Genomic DNA, 17,226 nt, shown 5'->3' with positions numbered 1-17,226 from the left:
AGGCTCCAAAGAGAAGGAATTATTTTATACAGCTTTTTGAATTTGTTAAACGATACTAATATATTACTATTATATCCATGATGTATTTTCTGGGAAATCTCACTCTCTTTCAGTCTCACTCAGTTGGGGAGGGTGTGGGGAGAGTGTTGAATACAGAAAGGAACAATAAGGTAGTACAGCTTATCCAGTTAAGCTATCTATAAACACTTATAACATCACTGTATCTGAAATACACTTGAATCATACCAGATAGAAATTCATATATTTAAGAACCAGATGTTTCCTCTTATATTTGCCATTAAAAAGTATTACAATTCTAACACCTTATAAACTCCAGAAAGAGCTCTATTTGGCACAACGGAAGTGTTGGGATTAGCATTAACAGTGAATCTGTGAGACTGAAATCATCTCTAACACGTTCTGGTAAGGTAAGGTTCATTCCTTTTATGCTATATGTAAAATTAAACCATTTGAAAACATTACCCTAGGCACACTATGAAATATAAAATCATGTAAAAAAACAGCAAACATGTAGCAATGGTACCATGCCAAACCAGCACTAACACCCAGAATTAAATCAATAACAAACATATGTATGAAAAGGCAGCACTATAAATATTACACCAAGCCTTAGAATATTAACAAATCTAGTGTGAAAAAAAAATAAGCCAGACCTCTCCAGATCACTATACACTATAGACTAGCAGAATCCCTCATTTGGTCACATGCCCGCTGCTTTTTAACATATTTATAAATGATTTAGAGATGGGAATAACTAGTGAGGTAATTAAATTTGCTGACGACACAAAGTTATTCAAAGTGGTTAAATCACGAGAGGATTGTGAAAAATTACAAGAGGACCTTGGGAGACTGGGCGTCTAAATGGCAGATGATGTTTAATGTGAGCAAGTGCAAAGTGATGCATGTGGGAAAGAGGAACCCAAACTATAGCTATGTAATGCAAGGTTCCACGTTAGGAGTCACCGACCAAGAAAGGGATCTTGGTGTCGTGGTTGACGATACGTTGAAATGCTCTGCTCAGTGTGCTGCGGTGGCTAAGAAAGCAAATAGAATGTTAGGTATTATTAGGAAAGGAATGTAAAACAAAAGTGAGGACATTATAATGCCTTTGTATTGGTCCATGGTGCGACCGCACCTCGAATATTGTGTTAAATTCTGGTTACCGCATCTAAAAAAAGATATAGTGGAATTAGAAAAGGTGCAGAGAAGGGCAACGAAAATGATAAAGGGGATGGGACGACTTCCCTATGAGGAAAGGCTGAAGTATCTAGGGCTCTTCAGCTTGGAGAAGAGATGACTGAGGGGAGATATGATAGAGTTCTATAAAATAATGAGTGGAGTGGAACGGGTAGACATGACTCCTTTGTTTACGCTTTCCAAAAATACTAGGACTAGGGGGCATGCAATGAAGATACAAAGTAGTAAATTTAATTCGAATCGGAGAAAATGTTTCTTCACTCAACGTGTAATTAAACTCTGGAATTTGTTGCCACTGAATGTGGTAAAGGCAGTTAGCTTAGCAGGGTTTAAAAAAGGTCTTGATGGCTTCCTAAAGGAAAAGTCCATAGACCATTATTAAATTGACTTGGGAAAATCCACTGCTTATTTCTGGGATAAGCATCATAAATGTATTGAGCTTTTCTGGGATCTTGCCAGGTATTCGTGATGTGGATTGGCCACTGTTGGAAACAGGATACTGGGCTTGATGAACCTTTAGTCTGTCCCAGTGTGGCAGTACTTATGAACTCCCTCGGGAAGCGGATCCACCCTCCTAGACACCTCCGGAGGGGAATCCTCAAACCTCAGAACTGAGGACACCTGCAAAATGAGCTCCTGCAGCTCCTCTCAATTAAAAATACAAACCACCGAGGGGGTCCTGGGCAGCTCCTCCTGCCAAGCCTTGGACCCTATACCTTCCTCCTGATCCTGGAGATCCTCAGACCAAGCCTGCAAGCCCTCAGACACCAAGGATGCTCACTCCATGAGGTCCTCCTCATCCACCCAAGCCCCCCCCCCCCCAACAGCACTTAGATGGAGTCAAAGAAGAGGGTTCTCCCTGTAGCGCAGCTCCCTGCTGCAGAGCAGCTCCTCTCCCCTTATGCTTTAAAAAAAAAGGCCTTGTACATTGTTAAAACAAATTCATACGGGAAATCAACTCTGGAGGGACCTGGCAGAGCCATCCCAGTTGGCAAAGCCCCTGAGGACGAGACCGGCTCTAAAAGTGGCAAAACATCAGGGTCAGATGTGCCAGACAAAAAGGAGATGGTTCCCGCTGAAAATGAGACCACCGCATGAATCTGCTCACCTGAAGCAGACGTTCCCACCAAGGCACCGGACACTGGAGCTGGCGCTGCCATTCCTGTCTCTACACTGGCAGCCTCCGACTGCTCAGGAGTGGCACAGAAATCACAGAGACCTGCTGCATCCACCCTCGGCACTGACAAACGGGACATCATTTCAGCCGCTGCAACGTCATCGCTCTCTGAGCCCACAGTAAACTCTGTGGCACCCCACTGAACTGCATAGACAGGAAACGCCAGGGCAACAAGAAACAGCAAAATTCAAAGCCGACCAAGAAAACCCGCTCAGAACTAAGTTTAAACAGAAAAAGGCGTGATTAGGGCAGACCCCACAGCACTCTGAACTGTTGGTCTGCCAAAAGACAGAGCCGGAGAGGAGACCCAAAAAGATCTCCCCCCAAAAAAGGTCCAAGTAGGGAAGGGACCCAGCCACCTGGGGTTGACATCCCCGGGGCAAAACAGGCCCCTGCGGACCTCAACCCCTGTCCAGCAGCCAGATGGCGATTTACAGAAATATATAAATATATATATTTCTCTTTTCACCAACCAAAAGCAACCCAGGAGAATTCACCAAAATCGCCCCAAGGCCCTATCACGAAACACCTAGACACCCACCTGGGGTTATCCCTGTGGTCTGTCCCCAGTACAACTCGGGTCCACCTGCACCTGCCACTTGTGCTCTACACTAGCACCCTCCTCCCACCGACTGTGTCACAACTGCCTCTGGGTGAGTCTACCGTTTTCAAATTATCCACAGTGATTTATAGGTTACTCGAGGCCACACTCCGAGGCGTCCCACAGTTCCCAGAAAGCACCCACAGACACAAACCACCAGGATTCTTAGTCCACACAAGCAGAGCAAACAAACATAAAAATATCGAACAGTGAACTATAAAACAGATGTGAAAAACAGCACACAATAACAGGTAACTGAAATAGGATTAATTATAAACTAAACATTATCACTACCTGAATAGTACCTGGAAAGTACAGTAAATATGGCTTTTCACCAGTTACAGAATATAACTGATCACAGGGTCTTAGCATAGAGGTCTTTCCCCCTCTACTTCCCAGGGCCGGTCTTAGCAAGTGCGGGGCCCTGTGCAGACCAATTTGGTGGGACCCATTTTAGCCCCGCCCCGACCTAGCTCTGTCCCACCCTAGCCCCACCTCTACCCTAGCTCCACCCCCTGTTTTACTTATAAATAATATCTGGGTACCAATGCTAAATATTGACAATACCCATCTAGCTCTGCCCCTGATCATCCTGACACTGTCTGGATAGTTCCAAGGCAGTCAGTAGAGATTTTCAGTGGCATTATTCAGATAATATGCTGAAAATCAAGTGCCACTCATTAGGACCAGCCACGCTTACCTATTGCTGCCGAATATTGACCCCTTATTTGCTGAAACCTAAGGACATACGGGTTAGTGCTAAATTTTAACTGAAGACAGCAAATTTGATAGCAGTCAATTTAAAATTAAATGTTTACCCAGCACAGTAGTTTGATAAACTGTTTGTGTCAAAAAGTTATCCAGCATACTCAGTGGCTAACTAGACTGAAATACATAACATAACCAACTTACTAGCCAAGCTCAGCCTGGAACTCTCTGCTGTGGCCCGTCCTTGAGGAAGGAAGTTACATCGGGTGGGCAGGCCACGCGGCAGACAGAAGTTCCGGCGGCAGAGGAGACAGCAGACTAGGTAGGCGGGCCAGGCATCATTCAGGAGGACGACCGACAAGTGTGCCTGCAGAGTGAGGGAAGAGTTTGTATATATGTGCAGCGGCAGCACAGCCAGGCAGCGCAGCAGTCAGCAGACATTTGAGGTGGTGTCACGGCGGGAATGGGGGGTCATGCTGTGACCTTCACAGGGTGTCAGGTAGCGAGGAGGCCAAAACCTGGCTGGTGTGTATGGTGCCGGCACCGCAGAACTTCATATGCACTGAATGCGCAGAGTCAAGAAGAGTCAGACAAGACAGCAGTTGGCAGAAATTGTGTGGCGGTGCTGGCTGGCAGCAGGAGAGACCTAGGAGCGGGACTGGGAGGAGGTGGAGTTTGATGGGATCGCACGCAAAAGGGACGCAACCGGCCGCACACCACGGGGCCCCTGTGAGCGCGAGGCACTGAGCGGTCGCACCAGTTGCCCCTGCCTAAGACTGGCCCTACTACTTCCAAACTGAGACTGACAAATTACCTCACAGGCGGGAAAAAGAAAACATACTGTCACTTCGGGTACAGTTTTAAATAAAATAATTGCCATCTGCTGGCCAACCAGGAGAAACACATATCATCAGCAAAACAACCACAAGGAAAACATATCATCAGCAAAACAATACAGTTCATAGGCTCAGAAACCCACTGTTTCGCCACAGGCCCCAACTATCAGGACTGCACAGGCTTACCTCTGCTACCATCTGCTGAGACTGAGAACAGGCTGTTTTTCTAGGGACTACACAGTCCACATAGACTTACTTGAAGTTCAGTTTGTTCTTAGTCTCCATCTGCTGGTAGGAGTGCATAACCCATCTGTGCCGATCTAGAGGGATGTTATGGAATGCATTATTTTATGTTTTGAGCAAAATACAAATACTTAACAGATACACAAAGTTAACATATTTCAAACACTGAAAGTAAACAAGCGTTTTTTTTCTAACTTTATGTCTGAACTAGTAAAAAAGGCCCGTTTCTGACACAAATGAAACGGGCGCTAGCAAGGTTTTCCTCTGAGTGTGTATGTTTGGGAGAGTGTATGTGAGAGTGAGTGTTTGAGAGTCAGAGTGAAAGTGGCCATCTGTCCCCTGCCCCCTCCATTCATCCTTTTCCAGCAATTCCCCTCTGTCCCTGAGCCCTGCCCTCCCAATCCATGCCCATCCATGCTCCTCTGTCACCTGGCCCCTCCATTTTTCCCTATCCAGCATTTCCCCTCTCTGCCTGAGGCCTGCTGTGCAATCCATATCCATCCATGCCCATCTGTCCCCTCCATTCATCCCTATCCAGCAATTCCCCTCTCCCTGAGTCCTGCCCTTCCAATCCATGCCCATCCATGCTCCTCTGTCACCTGGCCCCTCCATTTTTCCCTATCCAGCATTTCCCCTCTCTGCCTGAGGCCTGCTCTGCAATGCATATCCATCCATGCCCATCTGTCACCTGGCCCCTCCATTTTTCCCTATCCAGCATTTCCCCTCTCTGCCTGAGGCCTGCTCTGCAATCCATATCCATCCATGCCCATCTGTCCCCTCCATTCATCCCTATCCAGCAATTCCCCTCTCCCTGAGTCCTGCCCTTCCAATCCATGCCCATCCATGCTCCTCTGTCACCTGGCCCCTCCATTTTTCCCTATCCAGCATTTCCCCTCTCTGCCTGAGGCCTGCTCTGCAATGCATATCCATCCATGCCCATCTGTCCCCTCCATTCATCCCTATCCAGCAATTCCCCTCTCCCTGAGTCCTGCCCTTCCAATCCATGCTCCTCTGTCACCTGGCCCCTCCATTTTTCCCTATCCAGCATTTCCCCTCTCTGCCTGAGGCCTGCTCTGCAATCCATATCCATCCATGCCCATCTGTCCCCTCCATTCATCCCTATCCAGCAATTCCCCTCTCCCTGAGTCCTGCCCTTCCAATCCATGCTCCTCTGTCACCTGGCCCCTCCATTTTTCCCTATCCAGCATTTCCCCTCTCTGCCTGAGGCCTGCTCTGCAATCCATATCCATCCATGCCCATCTGTCCCCTCCATTCATCCCTATCCAGCAATTCCCTTCTCCCTGAGTCCTGCCCTTCCAATCCATGCCCATCCATGCTCATCTGTCACCTGGCCCCTCCATTTTTCCCTATCCAGCAATTTCCCTCTCTCCCTGAGTCCTGCCCTCCCAATCCATGCCCATCCATGCTCCTCTGTCCCCTGCCCCCTCCCTTCATCCATTTCCAGTAATTCCCCTCTCTCCCTGTGCCCTGCCCTCCCAATCCATACCCATCCATGCTCCTCTGTCCCCTGCCGCCTCCATTCATCCTTTTCCAGCAAGTCCCCTCTCGCCCTTCCATGCCCCCCCCCCCCCGTCGCATCCATGCTACTCTCTCTCCCATGTCCCAGCCTGGCCCGCCCTCTTCTCCCCCCCCCCCCTTCGCATCCATGCATCGTTTTGTTTTTTTTTTTCTTCTTTTTCAATTTACCTCCGTGGTTCCGGCAACGAAGCGTCAGGGAAGGAGGCGGCGCTCCCGACGTCTAGCTTTCCCTTCGCTGTGTTCCGCCTTCTTTTTAAGGCGGAACACAGCGAAGGGAAGGCTAGACGTCGGGAGCGCCGCCTCCTTCCCTGACGTTTCGCTTCCGGATTTGTTTGTTTTGTCGCGAGGGCGGGGCAGAGACGGCTGGCTGGCTTGAAGGCTTCACACCACGAATCCACGAACCCTTCAGCCTCAGCCTGGGAGTGACGTCAGATGGCTTCAAGGCTTCAAGGCTTCAGGCTTCAGGGCTTCAGACTTCCGGCTTCAAGCTTCCGGCTTCACAGAACGTTGTCTTCAGAACGTTCACGGTGCGTTTTATTATATTAGATATTTTAATGTTCTAAACACATTGTTCTTGGTCTCTTTTTCTTTGAGTAACATAGTAACATAGTAGATAACAGCAGAAAAAGACCTGTATGGTCCATCCAGTCTGCCCAACAAGATAAACTCATATGTGCTACTTTTGTGTATACTCTACCTTGATTTGTACCTGTCCTCTTCAGGGCACAGACCATATAAGTCTGCCCAGCACTATCTCTGCCTCCCACCACTGGCTCTGGCACAGACCGTATAAGTCTGCCCAGCACTATCCCCGCCTCCCAACCTCCAGTGCCGCCTCCCACCACCGGCTCTGGCACAGACCTTATAAGTCTGCCCAGCACTGTCCTCGCCTCCCAACCACCAGCCCCGTCTCCCACCTCCGGCTCTGGCACAGACCATATAAGTCTGCCCAGCACTATTCCCGCCTCCCAACCACCAGTCCCGCCTCCCACCACCGGCTCTAGCACAGACCGTATAAGTCTGCCCAGCACTATCCCCGCCTCCCACCACCGGCTCTGCCACCCAATCTCGGCTAAGCTCCTGAGGATCTATTCCTTCTGAACAGGATTCCTTTATGTTTATCCCATGCATGTTTGAATTCCGTTACTGTTTTCATTTCCACCACCTCCCGCGGGAGGGCATTCCAAGCATCCACTACTCTCTCCATGAAAAAATACTTCCTGACATTTTACTTCAATCTCATTTCATGTCCTCTCGGTCTACCGCCTTCGCATCTCCGGAAAAGGTTCGTTTGCGGATTAATACCTTTCAAATATTTGAACGTCTGTATCATATCACCCCTGTTTCTCCTTTCCGCCTTTCTGCTACCACATTTGCTTATTTCCGATCTGACGAAGAAGGGCAACCTTCGAAAGCTAATCAAGAAATGTATTAAGTTATGTCCAATAAAAAAGGTATCATCTTATTTTCTTTTCTATGTTTTATTTTGTTTGATTTCTATTGATATTCTTTCCTCCAGAGGAGTGGCCTAGTGGTTAGGGTGGTGGACTTTGGTCCTGAGGAACTGAATTCGATTCCCGGCACAGGCAGCTCCTTGTGACTCTGGGCAAGTCACTTAACCCTCCATTGCCTGCCGCATTGAGCCTGCCATGAGTGGGAAAAAGTGCGGGGTACAAATGTAACAAAAAAAAAAAAATACATGTTTAGGTCAGCAAGTCTCTCTTCATACGTCTTGTAACGCAAATCCCATACCATTCTCGTAGCTTTTCTTTGCACCGCTTCAATTCTTTTTACATCCTTAGCAAGATACAGTCTCCAAAACTGAACACAATACTCCAGGTGGGGCCTCACCAATGACTTATACAGGGGCATCAACACCCCCTTTCTTCTGCTGGTCACACCTCTCTCAATACAGCCTAACAACCTTCTAGCTACGGCCACCGTCTTGTCACACTGTTTCGTCGCCTTCAAATCCTCAGATACTATCACCCCAAGATCCCTCTCTCCGTCCGTACCTATCAGACTCTCACTTCCTAACACATACGTCTCTCGTGGATTTCTATTCCCTAAGTGCATCACTTTGCATTTCTTTGCATTGAATTTTAATTGCCAAACCTTAGACCATTCTTCTAGCTTCCTCAGATCCTTTATCATGTTTTCCACTCCCTCCCGGGTGTCCACTCTGTTACAAATCTTAGTATCATCCGCAAATAGGCAAACTTTACCTTCTAACCCTTTGGCAATGTCACTCACAAATATATTGAACAGAATCGGCCCCAGCACCGATCCTTGAGGCACTCCACTACTCACCTTTCCCTCCTCCAAGCGAATTCCATTAACCACCACCCTCTGGCGTCTGTCCGTCAACCAGTTCCTAATCCAGTTCACCACTTTGGGTCCTATCTTCAGCCCATCCAGTTTATTTAAGAGCCTCCTGTGGGGAACCGTGTCAAAAGCTTTGCTGAAATCTAAGTAGATTACGTCTATAGCTCGTCCCTGATTCAATTCTCCTGTCACCCAATCAAAGAATTCAATGAGATTCATTTGGCACGATTTCCCTTTGGTAAAACCATGTTGTCTCGGATCTTGCAACTTATTGGCTTACAGGAAATTCACTATCCTTTCCTTCAGCATCACTTCCATTACTTTTCCAATAACCGAAGTGAGGCTTACCGGCCTGTAGTTTCCAGCTTCTTCCCTATCACCACTTTTGTGAAGAGGGACCACATCTGCCGTTCTCCAATCCCTCGGAACCTCTCCCGTCTGCAAGGATAAATTAAACAAATCTTTAAGAGGACCCACCAGAACCTCTCTGAGCTCCCTCAGTATCCTGGGGTGGATCCCGTCCGGTCCCACGCCTTTGTCCACCTTTAGCTTTTCAAATTGTTGATACACACTCTCTTCCGTGAACGGTGCTCTATCCACTTCATTCTCATTTGTACTTTTTCCAGTCCATCGCGGTCCGTCTGCAGGATTTTCTTCTGTGAAAACAGAACAAAAGTATCTATTTAGCAAATTTGCTTTTTCTTCATCATTATCCACATAGCGGTTCGCAGTATCTTTTAGTCTCACAATTCCCTTTTTAGTCATTCTCCTTTCACTAACATACCTGAAGAAATTTTTGTCACCGCTTCTTACATTTCTAGCCATTTTTTTCTTCCACTTGCACTTTTGCCAGACGTATCTCTCTCTTGGCTTCTTTCAGTTTCATCCGGTATTCCTCCCCGTGTTCCTTTTCTTGAGTTTTTCTGTATTTCTGGAACGCCAACTCTTTAGCCTTTATTTTCTCAGCCACTTGCTTGGAGAACCAAGTGGTCTTGAGAAGGATTATATAGCTGTTACTGAGTAGAATCAGACTTTGTATTTTGTATGATATGTTTTATGGGGAAAGTCCTAGCTCTGCTATAGTCTCATTATTGGGGAAGAAGTTGGAGGGGGGGTATGTGGATGCAGAAAATGTGTTTGGATTTAACACCATGTGGCAATGGTTCCCAAACCTGTCCTGGGGGTTCCCAGCCAGTCGGATTTTCAGGATAACCACAATTAATATTCATGAAAGACATTTGCATGCATTGCCTCTACCACATGCATCTCTCTCTTATTAATATTAATTGTGGATATCCTGAAAAGCCTGACTGGCTGGGGAGCCTCCAGGACAGGTTTGGGAACCACTGCCATATGTGGTAGCATATATCTTTTTAGAGCAGTGTTTCCCAAGTCCAGTCCTGGAGTACCCCTTGCCAGTCAGGTTTTCAGGATATCCACAATGAATTCTGCATGAAAGAGATTTGCATATAATGGAGGCAGTGTATGCAAATCAAGTTTATGCATATTCATTATGGATATCCTGAAAACCTGACTGTCAAGGGGTACTCCAGGACTGGACTTGGGAAACACTATTTCAGAGCAGTGTTTCCCAAGTCCGGTCCTGGAGTACCCCTTGCCAGTCAGGTTTTCAGGATACCCACAATGAACATTTGAGTGCAATGGGTTTAGAAAAGACAGATTTGTATTTTCATGCAAGATACTGATAGCCAGAAAATACTTTTCCAACAAGAACTAAGTTTATTAAAAACTACAACTGAGTGCCTGATTAAGGATAAAGTTATTATCCATAACAAAATCGATCAGCTTGAAAACTTTAACAGGCGGCTCAATTTGCGAATATTGAATTTTCCTAAAATGGTAGATCTGAGTGCTCTTGAATTGTTTAAAAAAATATTTGGCTGATATTCTCAGTTACTCCTCTGACCATATTCCCCCAATAAACAAAATCTACTGTCTTCCAATACTGCAAAAAAGGAGAGAGAAGGAAAAGAGAAAAACCAGAGAATGAAATGCAACAAGCTTCCGGATTACAAAATTTGACTGCATTCCTAGAGCAATCCTTAACCGAAATCCACACTCGCTCTACGTTGTTGGTTTCTTTAGTCTTCGAGCAAGACTTGAACTCAATAATGAAGTTATATTTTTAAAATGCTTTAAAAGAATTCTTGGGCTCACGAATCTGGATTTACCCAGATGTTACAAGAGCAACTCAGGAAAAACGGAGAAAGTTTCTTGCATTAAGAGAAGATACTAAAGCACTGGGGGCCAGTTTTTTACTGGCATACCCCTGCAAATGTATGACAAGATATGTGGGTAACAAATATGTTTTCTATGAACCGGATCAGCTGAAAAGCTTTATTGCTTTAAAGAAAATTACCAAATGACTTTCGGGACTAGTGTTGAGTAAAGTAATTGTAAAATAGCCCGTGATTTGGGTCCAGGCCTTATTGCCTATTATGAACTAATATGATATATGTTCTTCTCAACTTTACTGACCTCCCCCTCTAAATTAGTGGTCTAAGAAAAGAGGAATATTTACTTTAGAATATGTTTTTGTTATTTCAGATAATATCTCTGTGTTTCTTGTTCAAGATGTATCTTGTGAATAAGGTTTGAAATATTATAAATAAAAAAAAAAGATTTGTATTTTCATCAGCATTATTTTGGAAACTCAGAATTTGGGACGATTTCACAGAATTTCTTCTGTGGAAGAGGATACTTGGAAGAAGGACTTCCTTGCGATATGGACATTTTGTATGAGAACAACTGCATTTAATTTTTTTGTGTGTGTTTTTTTGTTGTAGATCTTAAGAGGTTACACTGTTTATTTATTTGTTACATTTTATATCCCACGGGATTACACTGTGAAATAAAGTTGAGGCTTCAAATGAAGAATATTGGATTATATTTGTGAAAACAGTAATACAATTTGATATGTATATGTAATTGGAGAATTAGTCATGTTAGTAATGTAATTGAAAATTTTTGACTAATACAAGTAAGTACAGCCCTGTTTTGTATAGTATGCATATTTATCAGGGATATCCTGGCTCTCCAGGAAAGGTTTGAAAATGACTGTTAGAGGCATAAGAGCTAGCTCTGAAGGTTCTTGAGCACCCCAATATTGAATAATTTCATTGACTGTGTCCAGGGAAAAGTAATTTCCATTGGGTTTAGCACCCCCAATAATTTATATAATTTGGCTCCTATGGTTAGAGGACTGTGGCCCAAAGAGTCTCAACTTATTGCACCCTCCCCCACTTCACTTTGGAGGTGGGACAGGGGCAGAACACAGGCAGTGGCAGGTGTCAGGTTTTATTTTTCAAAATTTGGCAATCCTACTCCCAGCTTGTTTAACATCAATCTCCTGTCTTGGATCCTCCATGTGGTGAACTCAGCTCAGGATGTATATAATTTTTGATGTAATTTTGGTTTGTTTCTATTGGGGAGTGAGTTTGTTTTCCCCTTCATCTTGTCATTAATTTTCTGCTAAAGTCTGCTTTTGAAGCATATTGTAAAATGTAACACATAACAATATGGATTATGAATGTTTGTAGAATTGTTGTAGGATGATCACGATTGTTGAATTTAATTATAAAAATTGCAGGGGGGGGGGAGCTTCACATTTAAGGTAAAATTATGTATCATACCTGATAATTTTCTTTCCATTAATCATAGCTGATCAATCCATAGACTGGTGGGTTGTGTCCATCTACCAGCAGGTGGAGATAGAGAGCAATCCTTTTGCCTCCCTATATGTGGTCATGTGCTGCCGGAAACTCCTCAGTATGTCGATATCAAAGCTCCATCCACAGGACTCAGCACTTAGAGAATTACACCCACAAAGGGACACTCTGCCCAGCTCACCACCGCCGAAACGGGGGAGGGGAATTAACCCAGCTCATCCCCACACAAGTGGGGGAGGGGAATCCGTCCAGCTCATCCCCGCGGAGCGGGGGAGGGACACCACCCCGCCGATGCGGGGGGATCTGGCTTATCCTGCAACCGCAACCGCGGGAGGAGCGGACTGACCCTAACACCGCCGAAGCGGGAGGGGTACAAAGCTGCCCTACAGCCGCACGAAGTGGGAGGGAGCGCCGGCAGAATTTAAGTCTCAATCCAGCCCCGTAAAACGGAGGGGAGAGGAATGCAGCAGCTCACTGTAACACAAAATCGTCTCAACTCCTGAAGAATCCAATTGAAAAAACTTGAACACGAAGTCCTCCTGAACAGGAACTGAAGACTAAACTTGAACCTGAAATGCAACCAGAATAAAAACAGTACAGATATCTGGGAGGGGCTATGGATTGATCAGCTATGATTAATGGAAAGAAAATTATCAGGTATGATACATAATTTTACCTTCCATATCATCATGCTGATCAATCCATAGACTGGTGGGATGTACCGAAGCAGTACTCACCCAGGGCGGGACATAGAAATCCCGACCGCAACACTGAAGCTCCAAACCGGGCCTCCGCCCGAGCAGCCACAGTCGAGGTAATGCCTGGAGAAGGTATGAGCCGATGCCCAAGTTGCCGCCTTGCAAATGTCTTCCAAGGAGACGGACCCGGCCTCTGCCATCGAGGCCGCCTGAGCTCTAGTGGAGTGAGCCTTCAGCCGGATAGGCGGCACCTTCCCCGCGGCCACATAAGCCGCTGCAATGGCTTCCTTGACCCATCTTGCCACTGTAGGCTTAGCAGCCTGCAGACCCTTACGAGGACCTGCAAACAGGACAAACAGATGAACCGACTTCCGGAAATCATTGGTCACTTCCAAGTATCTGATGATGACTCGTCTCACATCTAGATATTTGAGAGCAGAGTACTCCTCTGGGTAGTCCTCCCTACGAAAGGATGGGAGACAGAGCTGCTGATTCACATGGAAGCGAGAAACAATCTTGGGCAGGAAGGAAGGCACTGTGCGAATAGACACCCCTGCCTCAGTGAACTGTAGAAAGGGCTCTCGACATGATAGCGCCTGGAGCTCGGAAACTCTTCTGCCTTCAACGTCAGGTCTTTCAGAGATGCCCTCGACAAGGGTTCAAAAGGCGGTTTCTGCAAGGCTGTTAGCACCAGATTGAGATTCCACGCAGGTACCACTGAGTGCAGAGGAGGGTGCAGGTGATTAACTCCCTTGAGAAAGCACACCACATCTGGCTGCGAAGCCAGGGAAGCACCCTTCAGGCGGCCCCTGAAGCAAGCCAGAGCCGCTACCTGGACTTTAAGTGAACTGAGCGACAAGCCTTTCTCCAGACCTTCTTGCAGGAACGCCAACACTGAAGAAATTGGAGCAGTGAAGGGAGAAAGGGAGCCTGTCTGTCGGTGTACCTCAGGGTTCTGTTCTTGGTCCCCTCCTCTTTTCTATCTACACTTCTTCCCTTGGTTCATTAATCTCATCCCATGGCTTTTCCTACCACCTCTATGCTGATGACTCCCAAATCTACCTTTCTACCCCTGATATCTCACCTTGCATCCAAACCAAAGTTTCAGCGTGCTTGTCTGACATTGCTGCCTGGATGTCTCAACGCCACCTGAAATTAAATATGACCAAAACCGAGCTTCTCATTTTCCCCCCCAAACCCACCTCCCCGCTCCCCCCGTTTTCTATTTCTGTTGATGGCTCTCTCATTCTCCCTGTCTCCTCAGCTCGAAACCTTGGGGTCATCTTTGACTCTTCTCTCTCCTTCTCTGCTCATATCCAGCAGACTGCCAAGACCTGTCGTTTCTTTCTTTACAACATCCGTAAAATCCGCCCCTTTCTTTCCGAGCACTCTACCAAAACCCTCATCCACACCCTTGTCACCTCTCGTTTAGACTACTGCAATCTGCTTCTTGCTGGCCTCCCACTTAGTCACCTCTCCCCTCTCCAGTCGGTTCAAAACTCTGCTGCCCGTCTCATCTTCCGCCAGGGTCGCTTTACTCATACTACCCCTCTCCTCAAGACCCTTCACTGGCTCCCTATCCGTTTTCGCATCCTGTTCAAACTTCTTCTACTAACCTATAAATGTATTCACTCTGCTGCTCCCCAGTATCTCTCCACACTCGTCCTTCCCTACACCCCTTCCCGTGCACTCCGCTCCATGGATAAATCCTTCTTATCTGTTCCCTTCTCCACTACTGCCAACTCCAGACTTCGCGCCTTCTATCTCGCTGCACCCTACGCCTGGAATAAACTTCCTGAGCCCCTACGTCTTGCCCCATCCTTGGCCACCTTTAAATCTAGACTGAAAACCCACCTCTTTAACATTGCTTTTGACTCGTAACCACTTGTAACCACTCGCCTCCACCTACCCTCCTCTCTTCCTTCCCGTTCACATTAATTTGATTTGATTTGCTTACTTTATTTATTTTTTGTCTATTAGATTGTAAGCTCTTTGAGCAGGGACTGTCTTTCTTCTATGTTTGTACAGCGCTGCGTATGCCTTGTAGCGCTATAGAAATGCTAAATAGTAGTAGTAGTAGTAGTAGCCTGCCTCATACCATGATGCAAAGGCACGACAAACCCTGGCGTAAGCAGTAGAAGTAGAGCGCTTCCTCACTCTCAGCATAGTGGCGATGACCTTGTCTGAGAAGCCCTTCTTCCTCAGACGCTGCCGCTCAATAGCCAGGCCGTAAGACCAAAGGGGGAGGGATCCTCCATCACCACGGGACCCTGATGCAACAGGCCCTGCTCCGCTGGTAGCCGCAGAGGGCCGTCCACTGAGAGCCTGATCAAGTCTGCATACCAGGGACATCTGGGCCAGTCCGGACCCACCAGGATTATCCGGCCCGGATGCTTTGCCACCCGGTCTAGCACCCTGCCCAACATGGGCCAGGGCGGGAACACATAGAGAAGCTCCTGGGTCGGCCACTGTTGGAGAAGAGCATCTACTCCCAGAGATCGAGGATCCTGTCCTCTGCTGAAAAAGCGCGGCACTTGGCAATTGGCCGATGACGCCATCAGATCTAGACTCGGCTGGCCCCAGCGCTTCGTGATGTCCAAGAACGCCTGAGCCGAAAGCTGCCACTCTCCGGGATCCAAGGTATAGCGACTGAGAAAGTCCGCCTTGACATTCATGACTCCGGCAATGTGGGCCGCCGACAGCTGTTCCAGGTTCGCTTCCGCCCACTGGCATAGATTCATGGCCTCCTGGGCTAGAGGGGCGCTCCCTGGCGATTGACATAGGCCACAGCCGTGGCATTGTCCGACAGGACCCATACTGGCTTCAACGCCAGTACCGGGAGAAACTCCAAAAGCGCCAACCGAATGGCTCTGAGTTCCAGGAGGTTGATAGACCACTTTGCCTCTGCAGGATACCAGAGCCCCTGCGCTGTCCTTCCCAAGCAGTGGGTCCCCAGCCCGACAAAGAGGCGTCCGTCGTGACGACAACCCACTCCGGGGTCAAAAGAGGCATCCCTGCGGACAACTTGTCTGTCCTCAGCCACCAGCTCAGTGCCTTGCGCACCACTAGGTCCAAGGGAAGGTGCACAGCGTAATCCTCTGACACTGGAATCCAGCGCTGCAGCAGAGAGAGTTGGAGTGGTCTCATATGGGCCCTGGCCCAGGGCACTACTTCCATCATGGCCGTCATAGAGCCCAACAGCTGCACATAGTCCCAGGCCCAAAGAGGAGAGGCTACTAGGAACTGGTCCACCTGAGCCTGAAGCTTGACAATTCGATTGTCCAGCAGGAACACTCTGCCCACTTGGGTGTCGAAACGATCTCCCAGATATTCCAGGGACTGAGTCGGGCGCAGCTGGCTTTTCTCCCAGTTGATGATCCACTCCAGGGAGCTCAAAAGAGCAATCACCCGGTCTACGGCTCTGCCGCACTCTGCATAAGAGGGGGCTCAGATCAACCAGTCGTCCAGATAAGGATGGACTTGTACTCCTTCCTTTCGTAGGAAGGCCGCGATGACCACCATTACTTTGGAGAAGGTCTGCGGAGCAGTAGCCAACCCGAACGGGAGGGCTCTGAACTGGAAGTGTCGGTCCAGGACTGCAAAACGCAGAAAGCGTTGATGAGGAGGACAGATGGGAATATGCAGGTAAGCTTCCTTGATGTCCAAGGATGCCAGGAACTCCCCTGCCTTCACTGCCACTATAACAGAGCGGAGAGTCTCCATCCGGAAGTGCCGAACTTTCAAGGCCCGATTGACCCCTTTGAGGTCGAGGATAGGCCGTACAGAACCTCCTTTCTTTGGTACCACAAAGTAAATGGAGTAACGTCCCTTGCCAAGCTGATCTTCTGGCACCGGAACGACCACACCCAGGCGGATCAGATTGTCCAAAGTCTGCTGCACTGCCACAGCTTTGACCGGAGACTTGCAGGGAGAGTGCACAAACCCGTCTCTTAAGGGTTGGCAGAACTCTAGCTTGTAGCCGTCTCTGATGACTTCCAGCACCCAAGCGTCTGAAGCTACCCTGGTCCACTCGCCCAGAAACGAGGACAGGCGTCCTCCAATCTGCACTGGTCCATGGACCAGGGCCCCGTCATTGGGTACGAGACCCTGGGGGAGGACTGGAGGTCGCACCTCCGGGACGGCGGTCTATGCGAAAGGAATGCTGCTTGAGGGAGAAGTTCCTCTTGAAGGA

This window comes from Microcaecilia unicolor, chromosome 8 (genome assembly GCF_901765095.1).
Source record: "Microcaecilia unicolor chromosome 8, aMicUni1.1, whole genome shotgun sequence".
Classification (NCBI taxonomy): domain Eukaryota; kingdom Metazoa; phylum Chordata; class Amphibia; order Gymnophiona; family Siphonopidae; genus Microcaecilia; species Microcaecilia unicolor.
Note: the sequence above shows the minus strand (reverse complement) of the source record.